Source organism: Solanum pennellii, chromosome 7, assembly GCF_001406875.1.
Source record: "Solanum pennellii chromosome 7, SPENNV200".
NCBI classification, from domain to species: Eukaryota; Viridiplantae; Streptophyta; class Magnoliopsida; order Solanales; family Solanaceae; genus Solanum; species Solanum pennellii.
The window spans coordinates 19,872,392-19,888,091 of NC_028643.1; the positions used below are offsets into that span (position 1 = coordinate 19,872,392).

A 15,700-nucleotide genomic window follows, 5' to 3' on the forward strand; every position below is an offset into this window, starting at 1 on the left:
GTTGTTGCCCTGGTCCTTGTGTGTTGGCTGGCTGCCTTGAATTTCGTCACTGGTTTGTGTCTTGATAGTACTTGTTTGATTTTAGTAAAAGTTGGAATATGGTTTTGTGCTTGTGGACTCCTTTTAATTAGTTATATAAAGCTAACATGATTTTGACAAGAGTCTCTTTTAATTTTTGCGCTCTGACTAAACTATAGAAAAAAAAGAAAAGAATATAGCTAAGTGTTTAAGCTTTATTTGTGCTTGTGTTGTTGCAGGGTAAGGACACACAATAACTAAGGAAGGACAAAAAGAGTTGATGCCAATGGGACGAATGACACCACTAGTATTTCTTTTTCTTGTTTTTTGGTTTGTAACATATAATGTGATTACAATATTTGTTGGGTTTGAGAAATCAAAATCAAGGGATGTTGGTTTTCCTGATCCCATTATTCAGAATCCCACAAAACTAGGTAATATATCAGAAAAGTTGTTATTCCATATAGCATTAACAGCAACTGATACTCCTTATAGCAAGTGGCAATGCCGCATCATGTACTACTGGTATATGAAAAATAAGAATTTACCGGGTTCAGAGATGGGAAAATTCACCCGAATCCTCCATTCAGGAAGCCCTGGCAATCTTATGGATGAAATTCCCACATTTGTCGTTGATCCTCTTCCACGAGGTTTTGATATGGTCAGAATTAAACATGCCTTTAATTTCTTTCCTCCACTCAGGTTTTGGCATCAAATACTCAGTTAGTTTGCTGCTTATTACAGGGTTACATTGTCCTCAATAGACCTTGGGCATTCGTTCAGTGGTTGGAGAAGGCTACCATAGAAGAGGAGTGAGTTGTCAAATGTACTTATCTGCAGCTTGACTGCATATATGTATATAACAATCTTATTCTATTGTGGCAGATACATACTTATGGCAGAGCCTGATCACATCTTTTTGAAACCGCTGCTAAATTTAGCTTATGGAGATTACCCGCTTGCTTTCCCTTTTTTCTACATGAAACCTGCTGAACACGAGGATATCATAAGGAAAGTCTTTCCCAAAAAAAATGGTCCCATAACAAATGTTGATCCCATTGGAAATTCCCTCGTCATCATTAAGAAGGTATATTTTTACTACCATGTATTAAATTATTGCAGCAACACCCTTTATTCTGCATGCTCCGCAAGTTTAGAGAGTAAGAATTTCATGATAATATAAGTAGCAGTAACTCTGACCGAATACATGCTCCGCAAGTTTAGTTATTAACACTAGAAAAGCGAAGTTGATGTAAGACAAGACCGCAATTGTGGTGCCAAATTTAGATATCTTTGTTTGCTGTTTCAAGAGAATGGAATGATAAATGGAGATGTTACTCAAGGTGTTGTCATATATAGGCCTGCTTAAGACTTGAAGTCTTTCACAATATTCTTGATATCACCTTATACTTTGGACTCTCGAAATCAATGCACATCAACTTTCCAACTATGGCTGAGGCTCTAATTATTTGCTTGTTTGATTTAATTTTCAGGATACATATCTTGACTGTCATTGATCATTAGCTTTATCATATCCCCCTACTCCTTGTACCATTACATTTGAAAGTATTGCCGATATCTAGACTGTTCATTTCTTTACAAATTTTGATTTTTTTTGTGTTGCAATTGTCATGCTCGCTGATTTTTCAATATCTGCTTGTTTCAGGTTGTCAATCTTCATAAATAACTGCAAGGTTATTTATATATTGTTAATGTTGTTAATACTATCTATATGTATCTTTTCAGCTTTAATTTCATCAATTATTCATAATAATTTTCCGTGTGTGTTTAGATTGTTATTAGATACAGGTCTCTCAACTGTGATCAAGTTTATTACAGCTACATCAATGCTTCGATCAGCACTATGTGCTTATTCTGCACCTGTATTTTTCAAGGAATTGTTTTTGGTTTATAATACAGAATTTGTTGGAGGAAGTTGCAACTACATGGATGAATATTTCTCTAAGAATGAAACATGATGAAGAAACGGATAGAACTTTTGGCTGGATCTTAGAAATGTGAGAGATGTGCTAATGAGCTGAAAGATATTGTACGTTTTGTCGTCAAAACTGTGTTTTTCACTCATCTATTTTGCTTAATTAAGGTATGCGTATGCTGTAGCTTCTGCTTTGCATGGTGTTCAGCATATTCTTTGGAAAGACTTTATGCTACAGGTTTTGATCTGTTTCTGCATATTTATTTTCTTATACTTTTCATAAGTAAGTAAATTTTTGGATTTTTGAAAATGTTTTAGCCACCTTGGGATTTGGACAGTTGAAAAAAGTTTATCCTCCATTACACTTATGCGTGTGACTACAACATGCAGGTAGAGTTATTATTTGTGTACTTAATTAGTTTCAATCTTTGTATTAATGATGAGTAATCTTATGCCGTAGCTTGTTGTTCAGGGTGAGCTTACTTACGGAAAAATTGGAGAGTGGCGATTTGATAAGAGGTCGTATATCAAAGGACCTCCACTTAAAAATTTATCCCTGCCTCCACCTGACGTCCCAGAAAGTGTGGTATGTAATATGTATACATCTCTCAACAAATCTTCAATTAGCATGGTTATTAGTGTGGCCTATATTGGTACAATTTTTTTAATAAAACATCGCATGCAATTATTAGTTAGATACAGACGAGGAGATCAATGATTTGGTTGCCAGTATTCATCAAGTAGTATGTTGTTAATATTCATTCCAGGAGAATCAATTGGCTCTTAAAGCTACAAGTGAAGAATAACCGGTTCATCAAGTTTAGTATCTATTCTTGATTCTAGCCCTACTATTCAATCCCTTAACAGAGGAAAACATGGGGTAGTAGATTGAATCTACGTCACTATTCTTTCCAACCGATCCAGAAAAAAGTAGATCAACTGTAGTATTTTTGTTTCTGATAAACAACAAGTAAACCCTACTTGTCACATAATGAGTATTATGTACATGCATTACATTGAATATAGGTATTTGCTTCAAGGCAAAAAAATAAACACTCCAGTATGCATCAACTATAACAAGATATAAAATCTTATTGAAGTTGGTTTTTACCCTGCCTCCTTGTATGAGTTCTCAGTCACAGCGTTAGTGCCCGCAAAATAAGCTAGCCCATATTATTGTGGGTTGGTGAGTGACTTTTTAGATAGGTAAAATATATGTTTATACCCATATTTAATCCATAGAAATATGAGTATTCATTGGTAATATATGGGTTAGCCGAATCAGTTAAGCTCTCAACTTTTATTTACTCGTATCACTAAAATTGTTGTAACTTTTCTTATTCTTTTTATGTTCCTAATTATCCTTCACTATAATTGAAAAACATAAATTGTTTGACCGTAAAAAAATATATACTATATTACATGTACATTTCTTTTGTTAATTATAATATTGAAAAGTTAAATAGGAATTTTTTTTTTTGACTTTGATGATACAATAAAACTAAATGAAACATCTTCAACATTTTCTTTTTATCAATGTTTAATTCTAAAGTAAAGTAATATTCTAATCATGGAAATATGGTAAATGTGGGTAAGCTTGTATTTTACCCAATCCATTTGTTACCGATATGAAATATGAGTTTGTTGAATTCTTATTCATTTTATGTTGACCATTTTCAACCGTCTAAATTTTTATTCAACCCGCCCATTTTCATCACTAGTCACATGATATTGAAGAAACCTTACCCCCTATACAAGAACTAGATTCTTTTACGTTTACCAAAATAAACAATCCCAACACAATAAAACAAAGATTTTATCATGAAAACCTTTCTCCCTCAAGGAAGGAAAAACCACACTACCATTTTATTATCATTAAGAAAAATTCAAAATTGCAACTCAATAATCAAAGAATTAACTCTAGAACCATTACTCTCTATCAATTAAGTATAATCAAAGTCTCTATTCTTACGTCAAACTCGTTTCTTATTACAATTCTCTCAAACTCTCTTTAACTCGACTCCCCAGTCAAAACCCACTTCCTGTTATAACTCTCTCAAAATTTCTTCTCTCTTAGAACACACCTCCTAAACACTGATTCAAGAACAACCAATGTAACACATTACTTCAGAATGAAATTCCAACTCTAGTACTTCTTTCATTTGCTTTGTTGATCTCCTTGATTATTCGGCCTTCTCTTGGAATAATTTCTCTCAATTTATGATTTCACAATGACAACTATTTCTCTTTTTTGCTTTGTCCTTTATAGAAGTTCATTTTCTCTTGATCGACTTCTACCAGGAAGATATAAGTTTTCCTAGAAATCTAATCCTTTTCATCTCGGCTTGCTGTTTTGGACACACTTTTCCTCTTTTATCTCTAAATAAGTGAACTCTTCCCGCCTCTTTATTTTAAGTCCGGTATGTGTTATGTGAACCTTGTTCATTTTGACATCATCAAAAGTATTTTGAGCAATTCATTATTCATAAATTTACCTCTTTTTGATGATGAATTATATACTTAGACATGATAACAAAATGTGAACAATATCTAAGGATATTAGCCATCCAAACAAAAAGAGAAGAACAAATCAAAGACAAATAATCCAGTAAAAGAGTATGCATTAGGTTATAAGTTCACAGTGCTCCAAACAAATATCCAACATTGACACAAAACATAACTTTTCACGAGAATATCTCAAAAAAAACAAAAAGGAATGATAGAGGAGGTGGAAGGAGGGAGAGGTATGTGGGGTATGAGATAGGGACAATAAATATGAAACATGATACACACGAGCATTGTTGTCTTGTTGTTGGAGTAGTAACTGGTCCTTCAATCTAGCTACTTCCACCTATGACTCGGCCATCTTAGTACAAAGAGTATCAATCTAAGTAAGGAGGACAATATTATGTTCCCTGGCAGCATGAAGATCATTGAGAAGAATGGCAACTCGGCTAGTAGCCCTGGGAGCAGTAGCAGAACCAAGTCGTCATTATCAAGAAGTCTGCAGTAAGAAAGACTAGACCTAAGTAACCATATCCGACTTGTTCAGAACTCTTCCTTCCATCAAGGGATTATTAAAAGCTTTAAACATAATAGTGGGGAGGATGCTAAAAGCCAACTGATGAGGACCAGGTTTAGGATTAACTACGTATCGCATGTGTTTTATCATAAGAGAAGGCCAGTCAATAGGTTCTTTGTTTTCGAGGGCATTGGAAATCCCCATGTCCTTAAAGGAAGCCTGATGAAGCTTGTCCCCCTAGAAAGAACTCCCTTGTGCACTAATTCGTACAACAATTTGTGAAAAGGTATCATTTTCCCTTTAAGCACCTTTCTTTGTCGTGCAAAGACCCTCCGTTGTGTTTACATAGATGTGAGCAAAAAATTTTCATCTTTCGTTCACACGTATTCACTTATCCCAGCTATCAAAATATGAAAAATTTCATGAAGACGTACATTATAAAATATTAATTTAACCTTATTAACAGGGGAAGTAGCAACGTTATCTTCAAACACATTTAGGTTCACATAAAATTCAACTACCTGATTTTCGTGGACCTCTAACCTTGTGTCAAGAAACAGATCCACCCAACCCTGAAAGTACAATAATTCAAGCACCTTTTGAACCACATCTCAAGTCCAAACCTCGTGATGAGAGGTTCTCCCCCTTAAAAATGCTTTAGACCTAAAACACATTTCCTTCCCTATTTCGAAGTACTTGGACAAATTCTTACTCATTTTTTTGTGGGGGAGAAAGGAATTAGAGGGAATAAAATCATCAGGTGCCTAATCAGGGTCTGAACCAAGAACAACAAAAAGAGACTGAGGGGAGGGAAATAGAGACTTACCGGCGTGACGATATTTGTTGCTTGATTCAGCATCCTTTTGAGTTGGGCCTGACTAGCTTCGTGTGAATGGGATGTGGATAATGGTTTTCTTTGGAGCAATATGCTTGCATGGTTTCTGCGGAACAGTTTGGCGTAGTTGACTAATAAGGGGAACCTCATCAATGTCTAGGTTTTGTGAATAAGTGGTCTGGGTGGGCATTGGGTTAGGATTTGATGTAGGAAGAGGAATTTCTAAGGATTATGGTGGGACTAATGGTCTTGAAGAAGTGGATATTTGATAAATAAAATTAGAGTTAGGGTTTTAGGTGGAGATGGTGAGGGAGTTAAAGGGCTGCCGAAGGCGTATATTGGGAGAAGAGAGGATGAACGGATCAAAGATGGTGACCAATGAGGAGGGAATTGATGAGGCGGAGATGAAGGTGTGGTGGAGGTGACCCCTTGCCCCTAAGATAATTTCCTAGGTGACTCGGTGTTAGACTCGTAAACTACTTGATCTAACTACGTGCAGACATGTCAAGGACTTGGGCATTGGTCTTGACATGAATGGGGGCAAAACAGTGCAACACAGGTTCAAGGTGCTTTGGTGTTGGCAAAACAACTTGAACATGCAAGACTTACGTGCGGGCAGGAGTAATCGGTAAGGCAGCGTGTTGGCCTGACAAGGCAAAGCTGTGAAGACTTGATGATGGCAAAATCAAAGGCATTTCACGTGAATTGCGGAAATAAAACTAAGTGTTGGAGGGCAGCTAAAATATTCTAAGTATTGGAAGCTGGCTGAAACATTGTAAGTGTTGGAATGTAGCCTGAAATATTCTAAGTGTTAACATATTAATATTTCGCGTGGATAAGGATGTAATTTGAATTAGATCCTATCCGTTAGAAATATAGATGTTGGAAACTTTAGTTTGAATCATGTGATGACAAGTGTCGGACATGTGTTATTTGTAACTGCCGCATGTAACTGCCACGTGTAGAAATTTTATAAAGGTTGAAATTTCGTTTAAGGCTATAGAGAGTGATTCTGGTCTTAGATAAATTCGTGAAGCCTTCCCTTTGTATTAAATATAAGATTAATAAAGGTTGGGACGAGTTCCTGTACATTCTGTTCGCTGTTTAACTTTGCTGCTTAAGTATTTCTATACTTAGTCAACTCTGTGTGAGTAAGATAGGCTGGGTGTTGCAGACGTTTCCAGGACTGCCTAGGGTGGCGTTCGGTAAAAATAAATCGACCCTCTTTCACTTAGGTATGTATGCCTTTTCGGTGAGGAGGAGGAGTCCTCATCAACGGAGTAGGATACTAGGTTTGGTGGTGTAGACATTGTGAGGATTTATGGGTTTGAGAGGATTTTCGGTGCTTATGTGAGAGATGAGTGAACAAGATTAATCATCACCATTATTTCTTTAGTCTTAGCCTAGTCTAGTATAAATACTATATTATTTCATTTTAGTAGGTAGATTATTTTTGTGATATATATTAAGATTATGACTGATACTTTAGAGTCTAGAGAGAGTTGGGGCTATGACTTTTATATTAATAAATTGCTGATTTGACAAAGCTTTCCTCTTAAAGGTTTATCTTTTAGTTAGGTGCTTGTTAGATTCTATTAATTGAGGGTTTAAGCTTTCTATTGCTGTACTTGTGAATCAATCTCCATCTGGTGTTTTTTCAATCCTTGTATCTTTATTTCTTCTTCTTAGTGTTAAGGTTTCCACTTTCACATTTCAGTTTTATATCAAGAAGAATGGATGGAGTTTGTAGAGAATCATGTCTTTTTTTTGGATATTCTTTGCCTTTTGGTATACCTTGTTTATGAATGAAATATGTTTACCTTATAAAAAAAGAAATTGAAACAGTTCCCTCAATCCAAAGGTCAAACCATTATAACAAGATAATTTTAATAATATATACACTGTTATTAATGATTCACTTGGAAATATTATGAACTTACGTTTTACAGAAACACTAATAATTTGTTTTCAGGTCCATTTCATTTCAATGTTGAGGTTTTTTTTTTGATTCAGTAGATTCATTCCTGGCATCAAAAAGACAATATTGTCTTTGCCAAAGTAGGAAGCTGAGAAGCTACAAAAAAAGTCTACACATTAAAACACTATTTAGAATGTTAGTTCTAGGAGACAAAAGAAGTAGTCTAGCTAACAAATTAAATCAATTTTTTTAGCTTAACAGAAGTAGGAGACATTTGGTTTTGAGGAAATGCTAAACCATCGAAACAATTTAGACCCGGTACTTAATTACAACAATTATTGGGCGTTGCTTCTATGGATCCTTTGCTTTCGTTTTGATCTGTCTTAGAACTGTTTGGACTCATTTATGAGTATGGACCCAAGTTCACAAAGAGCATGCTGACTTGACCTCTCATATTATCCCCTACATGTAGTCAATTATGTACTACTTCCAGCTACTAACATCATTTCTAATTTGATTTTTGCGTTGCTGCGACATTCATCTTTGGATATTTACGAGTCTCATAATCATTCTTCAACTTAATTACCAATCACTTTTTCACGTAATCCATTATATCCATCCTTTGTTGAATATGTATGTCACCTAAATTATCTTCGGCCATGCTTATGTACAATTATCCTAAAAACTATGATCTACAGTATTCATATCCATAATATATACCAGCTTTTGGTCATCATGCACCATGAAACATTAATTTTTATTCTTTTGGTTGATGAACTTTGTAATTTTTTCTTATTTATCAACATGGATGTTCACTTGTTTGGCCTCCTTTGTCCTAATGAAATATTAAACAACTTAAATAACCCCAATAATGTTTATCCTATATACCATATGAAGAATAACTTCATGCCTTTCGTATTATGATGTCATTCTTGAGTAGTATATCTAAAGTCTAGGAGTGTAGCTATGTTTATATGGGTGACAAATGAATGGACATCAAAATCGCATCCCCGTCATCAAGATTTTTACTTTTCTTCTCTAACATGTTTTTGTGGAATCTTGGTACAAGCCAAAAAAAAAAAAAACCTCAGGCTGGGTGTCACATTCTCTCATCACTTTTAGGTCTACTCCATTATTTTTATTTTGCTTTTGCATATCCTCACTCCCATATTGTCTCATCACTTTTAGGGATACTCTATTATTTTTATTTTGCTTTTGCATATCCTCACTCCACCACTACTATTCACTTGACACATGTAATGTTTAATTTCTTGTATGGTTTCACCTATTGTGTATGTTACCTGTTCAACTTAATGAGTATTATATACTTCTTTTTTTAGCATTGCCCTTCTATTATGTTGGATCTCCGAAACACCAATTATTAAATTATATAAGATATCTTTTTAAATGTTAGATTTTGTTTTTCGAGGCTTATAACTAGTGATAAGGTTGCAGGTAACTCTTGTGAAGATGGTAAACGAAGCAACTGCCAACATTCCAAATTGGTGAGCAGAGCAGTGATATTATACTATTTGAAGCCCAACCTACACAAAACAAACAATTCTTTTTCACTCTCACAAAAATGTAATACATAGAAACAAGTTTTATAATATATATGGAAATGTTTATCTAGTAAATATCTTTTGATAAATGAAATATAGATGGTTAAATCCTTTCTTTTTCACTTCTTTTATCCACCACAAGGAAGAGTCTACAAAGAATATTTCTTTAAATCTAGATAGACATTAAATACCATAAAAATATACAATCAAAATGTGTTTTAATGTCAATGGTCCGGACATGCTGTGTATCATAATATATAGGGAAAATGACCTGGAAGACTCTTTTACTGGACTCAATTCGTAATTTGAATTATTTTACTTACATTTTATCAACTAAACCCTTAAGCTCAATGAAACTCTATTTTTAAGCCCTTTTGACCATAGACGAAACTTATGTGACACTAAAATCACCGAGTTGGATAAATTCATGATCCCACACGTCTTTGAAGCAAGTCATACAATATTATTATATTAAAATGGTCAAAATTATAAGATAAAATAAAAATAAGAAAAAAAAGAAAAGAATATTATATTGAAAACCTTCTTCTTAACTCCACCTCGCCCCACCCCACCTGTTCTCTCTTACTCTTCAGCCCTACTCCTTTTCTCCTCTTCTTCTTCTCAAACCTCAACCCTCATTCCCCCACCCTCCCCCTCCCCTACTCATTTTCTCTTCTTCTTTAACGTAAACATTATCACCATAAAATCATTAAATAAAAAATTTAAAAAGTTTTTGCAACAAGATATACCATTCACCATTTTATAAACATAATTCATTAAGATCTATTACTTTAATATATATATATATAAACATATTTTTTCAATTTGAAGTTTTGTTGATATCTCTTTTTATCAAATTAAAATTAATAGAATCCTAAAGCATGTGCAACAACTAATTATAATCTTTCACATTTTGTTATTGAGGAAAATTTTCAGTATGAGCTAGGATGAAATATGAAAATGGTAGTTTTTATTTTTGGGTTGAAAATGGTAGAAGCTGGGAACAAAGAATATGGAGTGGGAAGGGGGTGAAATGAGTATAGTCAGAGAGAATCTTTTTTTTTTACATTTTTAAAATACTATTTATTTTTAAATATTTTATTTATGATGTCTCATTAGAAAATTAATAATAATTATGATGATGTGTCATTAAAAAATGAGGTGATATTTCATGTGTAAAATGACTATGCTACATGCACACCCATCAAGTAAGAAATGAGTCAAAAATATTCTGTTTGATTAAGTTTAAGGGTTCAATTGACAAAGTCGTAAGTACATGAATCCAACATACAAATTGAGTCAAGTACAAGGTCCTCTCAGGTCATTCCGCCTAATATATATTAGTAGAGAATGCATAATTCAACCCTCAGTTTCAAAAAAATATTTTAACTTTATGTAATACACTTTATTGTTGTGCCAATTGAATTTATTCCCCCTTATGACCCCATATGAGTGTACTTTACTCACCAATAGAGCGTGAGGTAACTCTAATATTTAATAATTTTTTTTATCATCTATTACATTATAAATATTATTTTATTACTTTATTTATGTTGTATTTATTTTCAACTCTTTTTCCCTCCTATCCGTTTCTCTTTTTCCATTGGTCAATTTTCTAACGCCTCTATCACTACCCAGGGGTACACTCTAGATGTAACATGGTGTACAAGACCTTGAAAGGTCTTATACAAGTCATTAGCATATCATAACATGAAGTAATAGAAAATTGTGCATGTTTTAAAAACATCTTGCAATAATATCAAAGTTTCATAAAATGAAGTGAAAGTCTTATAACACTCTGGAAATCCCATGACTTAGTCTAGAGACTCACTTGATGAACTAAGACTTAAAACAGTGTTTATAAGCTTATAATAATGTATTCAACCTAATTAGGAAGTATTAGAATCAAAACGTTAAAAAATGACCACGACGTCCAGAGACTAGTGAAATTGAACTAGTGTGCCTTTTTTGTTTCAAGGGGTTTAAAGAGTCGAATTTAAGTCAAATTAGGTGAAAAGGATTAAAGTACATATTAGAGTGTGTTTAGGTAGAAATTTCTAGGTACGACTCCTCAAGGACCACCCTAATGGTCCTTGAGAGGACCCTAACATTTGACCCTAAAAGTTGTCAATTGTCAATGGGCAAACGACGGAGCAGACAACGAGCCATCGATGAGTCAACGGACCATAGATGGTGCTCATGGTTGGAGACTTAGCCAAATCACAATATTGCTCAAAAACCAGGTCTCTGACCAAAACCACGAACTACCAGTACGGTCCATGGTTTGGTCGGTAGACCGTTGACGTGGAGTCTTCGTTTTGTTCTCCACTTCACTGTCTAATTTCGGCAAAGGTTAGGATAATTAGTTAATAAATTAATAAGGTATTAAGGTATGGTAAATTAATTTAGTTGGGGACTATAAAAGATTATACTTCATTAGACTAACTCAATACAATATTATTTCCCGAACCCAATTCACTCCCACTTCTCTCTACTTTCTTTCACTACCCCAAAGACCCAAATAAAGACCAAGGTTCAAGCTTCACTAGGGCTTCAAGACTCATGTTTTCCACCATCATTATTTAAGGATTGTTGAGGTATGGAAGCTATTAACTCTTTGGAACCCTGTCCCCAAGAGGCTCTTCAAAGATTTGAATTTTATGTTCTTCAAAATTATGGTTTTCACCCAATTTCGTGGGTTATCCTTCAAATTAATTTCTTATGATATTGTGTTGGTTTATATTGATAGATTATGATTGTTTGTTGGTATATTGTTTTAGTTCTTTAGCTATGAAAAAGATTGATTAGGGTTGTTGTAATTGGAGATGTTATTAATTATTTTACTATTACATGATTTTGATTATTGGATTATTGGATAAATGTTGTGGAATTGAGGGTGAGATGTTCAAGGAGATTCTTGCAAGCCATAGGTAAGACTTCTAAGATCAGGATTACTATATTATGGTGATGTTGATTTATACTTCACGTTTTTATTCAATTGGAGAGTAAATGATGAATCTATGCATGTATTATTAGGATATGATTATGTTGAATGTGAGATCATGATGAACTAAGGTTACGGAGGATTGCGAAAAATTCTGTTGTGCTTCTTCTTAGTGTGCTTATGATATGATGTATTTCTCACATAATGATGGTTTAGTGATGAAAGAATATTCTTATCCTAGACCTTATGAGATAATGACATGATTATACAAGGTGTTAGTCTCTTATGACCTATATTAAGAATTGATTATTAAGAAGGACTTAAAGAGACTTCAAAAAAGGAATTTAGCTTAGCACCGTACAAACTAGATGTGAGAGGTGTCACTTCCCAAGAGAGAAGGTAGGTTAACTATTGTTCTCATGAGATGGAGACTACGATGAAAATGTGCATACATGAGTTTTAGCAAATCTACTAGTTCCTTAAATATGTGACCCCATAGGAATACTAGCTAGTGGATCCACCTAGATGCTATGTTGATGTTATAGTTCTACCTTGGAAAGTAGAGCACCTTCATTTGGTATAGTGTTTCATGACACCGGATTCCATGTTTAGATCACATGGTCTATACTAAGTTATGCCGAATGTTTCCAAAAGTAAAATGAATGAATGAAAGTTGTCACATTCGGGGAGCACCCCCTAGACGTAACTGGCGTCATCATCCTCATCGAGGACTAAGACTAGCCTCTTAGCTTTACATCATTACATTCATAGGTTAAAATTCGAAAAAATTTAAAAAATTTCTTATATCTATCATGAGGTTTACATAGACCTCTTGCATACACATAATATATATTCATATCGAGTATACATAGAACCTTCGTATAAGAGAATTACTTAGTCTTGTACTTTAATTGCACACACACATATATATATATATAAGATATAACATAGTCTTAAAACCGGATGTCTCATGTCATAACCAAACAAACACGATTATAAAAATTGGGCATAGCTGATACATCAATACCATAAAAGACACACATAGGCTATACAATCTTTAATACTCAAATGGAAGGAAATGAACATATTGTCTTTAAAACTAATCAACATTTGAAGCTAGAAAATGGCATTGTACTCAAATTAATGAGGACCTACCCAACTTGGAGAGTGAGAATCCAAGTCTTTCTTCAAATGTCTTCACAAGCCTTCAATGACCGGAACTAAAATTTTGGGTAAAAAGGGAGAAAATGGGGTTAGCATATCACTTGTTTTAAGTATGAGACCATATGAACACAGAACATAAAATCATGTTAAAAAGGGACATTTAATTAAAGTATGAAATTTACTTTGAATAGCCTTATGCACCTTCAAGAACCCATACCAACCAATAAGGCATATTCATTAAGTAAAGACCATGTACATCAAGAACAACAATACTAAGTCTACTCAAGCCAACATGCATATCAACATAATCGATCACCTTGTCAAGACAACTCTATTATCAAGTCTTAATATAACCAAGCATCGATGAGAGTTCATAACATCATAACCAAGGCAAGACCATTACTCATGACCCTCATTAAGTCCACTAGTGTAATGACTAAGCAAAACCCCATAAACTTACTCAATAAAATAAACCCAACAAGAACCATGACCAAGTCCAACTTCACATAGTATATCATTAAGAGTAAATAGAATCATACATTAGCAATAGAGACCAAAAACATGTTCATAAGTGAAACCAATCATCATATAGTATCATTCATATTTATAAGCATATACATACATAAGAACATCCTCCTAAGACTTCCCTCAAGGCTAACTAGTGCAATGTTTACGTAGAGTCCCACACCCTTACCTAGACTAAGCTAAACCCCTTAGGTCATCCTAGTTAGAGTTCATTCCTTTAGTTAATTTTACCTTTTGGGAACATCTTAACTTAACTGAAATAGGCCATATGAACAAATGTGGAATCCGGTGTCATGGAACCCTACACCGAAGGAAGGTGAACTACTTGCAATGGTAGTACAAAAACATGAACATAGCATCTAGGTGGATCCACTAGCTAGTATTCCTATGAGGGAAACATAGTTCAAGAACAAAGAGATATAGTTGGGACCCTCTTTATGCTACATGTATTGTAGTCTCCAATCTCATGTGTACATTAGTGATCCTACCTTCCAGGGACACTCCTCACTCTAGTTCACTCGCTGCGAAGCTAGAGTCCCTTTTGAAATGTCTTTAATGCTTTTTTTAATCATCGTAGCTTAATGTAGGTCATGGGGTCTATCACTTATATAATCAACATCATCATATCTAAATAAGAATTGAATGAGTATTTTCCTTTCATTACAATTCATACAAGTGAGTTTAGCACATTTACATAGTCACATCATAATAAGGCACATTGGTAAGTTATCACCGTTCTTATAACATTTACATTTTAGCCAAAACTCACAATCCATAGTTAAAGACATTTCAATTCAACATCATACCAACCCTATCAATCTTAACATAAGGTATACTTCAATACAACATCATCACTTAATCACAAGTAGTCATAATTGAAGTAAAGAATATAGATCACAAGATTTACTCAATCTCCTTCACAATGACCTCATCAAGGTCTTACCATCAACCATCCAATTAAACCTAACAATAGTAAAATATAATCACACAATAGTAACCAACATAAAAATAATGTCAATAGATTCACTACACAACAATTCATCACTAGTTCATAGCCTAGAATTAGAGACTTAGATCAAGTTCATAATCCACTTCACAAACTAGGTCAATTACTCAAGAACTAGCATAATTGGATTACGATATATCACAATATACTCATAATTAGCATAATAAAAACATAGTGTAGTAATTTACACACTAACAAAGCCAATTGAGGCAATACTTATACAATTCAATTCAAGATCACAACCTAGGGTTAAGGGGAAAAGATCATCTTCCACAAACTAGGTCACATCATCAACAATTAGTATAATGTATCCATTATACATGTTAATATACTAATAATAACAAAAATAAACCATAAACAAAACAATTCACAAGATCAATTTCGGATTGGAAGAAACCCACTTGAATTTCATACCTTTGAAATCAATTTGGAGGAGCCCTTTGAGGAAAGAGATCCCAAAGGTGAAAGAAATCCCATACCTTAATAATTGATGAAGTTTATGGAGAAACTTTATACTTATAATACCTAGAACCAATATTTTGCTTGGTCTTCAATGGGATTTCTTTGGGAGAGAGAAAGAAGAGAGAAGAAAGAGCAATAGGGTTTTGGGAATTATGAGGGTTAGGTTAGTTTAATTAGGTTAGGGTCTTTATATAGGTCATTAACTAAATTTATTAGACCTACCTTAACCCCTAACTAATTAACTAATAACCTAATTAATTAATTTGACTTACCTTAAAATGTGCAGCAATAGTCTCTTTGACAGACGA

At 33.9% G+C, this 15,700-nt stretch overlaps 1 pseudogene; it reads left to right on the plus strand.

Annotated features, from left to right (window-relative positions):
• The first annotated feature begins 298 nt into the window (after positions 1 to 298).
• Positions 299 to 9,301, plus strand: LOC107025682 (annotated as a pseudogene).
• The last annotated feature ends 6,399 nt before the right edge of the window (positions 9,302 to 15,700 follow it).